Source organism: Centruroides sculpturatus, unplaced genomic scaffold, assembly GCF_000671375.1.
Source record: "Centruroides sculpturatus isolate CEXI.00-Female unplaced genomic scaffold, Cexi_2.0 scaffold6385, whole genome shotgun sequence".
Classification (NCBI taxonomy): domain Eukaryota; kingdom Metazoa; phylum Arthropoda; class Arachnida; order Scorpiones; family Buthidae; genus Centruroides; species Centruroides sculpturatus.
Window position 1 is genome coordinate 1783 of NW_019390596.1, and position 1321 is coordinate 3103.

Sequence of the window (1321 nt, forward strand, 5' to 3'; positions counted from 1 at the left end):
ATACAGTTGTCCCTTGATAATCCGACAGGTATGGGACCAAAGGTGTGTCAGATTACCAAAAGTGTCCGGATTACCAAAAATAATTACATATTTCGCATTGTTTTGCTAGCAGTAACTTACAATATTCTCTACTCCAACTGTTCGAACAGAACTGCTCACATAAAACACACGAAATGTGTGTCATCGAGTAAGAATTGGATGGGGAGATTCACATCGCGACATGCTTCCATGCAAGCAGACACGTAACGGGGATGGGTACCTTGACGGGAGGTGTGTCGGACTACTGAGCATGTCAGATTAAAAAACGTCGGACTATAGAGGGACAACTGTACATAAAATTGATAGTAATATTCTCAGATAATTTGCTTATAGTTTCAATTTAGCACAAATAACTATTCATTTTCCTGTGATTCAGATAGAAAATTTTATGAGTAACAGAATTTATGAACAGAAAATGCAATAACTAGTTTCCTTATTTCAATAGTGTCTACACTGATGAAAATTGGTTATTGCATTGAAAAAAACAAATTTTTATAATATTGGATTTTCTAAGAATATATTTACATTAATATTGCTTTTAGTGTTATATTAAAAAATATCCATTTTTAATCAAACAACTGTACTAAAACCCAATACATTATATAACTAAAGCCAACCACTGCCATATGTTATTAGGCTAAATAACAGCTATAATATTAATAAATTACCAAACAATTTGATACTAAAGGAAGGCATTAGACACCATCTCTTAATAAATTTAATAATTATAATATTAATTAAATAATTTAAATTAAACTGGAAGAAAGGAATCGGCCTGGAGCGGGACTCTAACCCACAATTGCCACTTACTGTGTGGATGCATTGCCAATTACACTACCCAATCTCTGGTCTGATCCCATCTTCCAGTATATATATAACATTACACTTGTATAATAGTATCAAATTGTTTGGTAATTTATTAATATTATAGCTGTTATTTAGCCCGATAACATACGACAGTGGTTGGCTTAGTTATCCATTTTTTAATAGATTTATATCTTAACAGTGAACAAAAATAAAAACAATATCCACATCTATTATTATTATTATTATTAGATTATAAAAATTTTATCAATATTTTCACAATTTAAATACTTAGATATGATTAAAGATATATAAAAATATTCCAAAGTATTTGGTATTTTTCCTGTAACTTAAAATAAGAAGATAATTGAATTGGAAATTTTAGAATATTTTCCTTTTTACATTAAAACTTTCCTGTCTTTGATTTGTTTGATTTACTGCTTATTCTGCAATTCACATCTAATAATGAAGAATTATT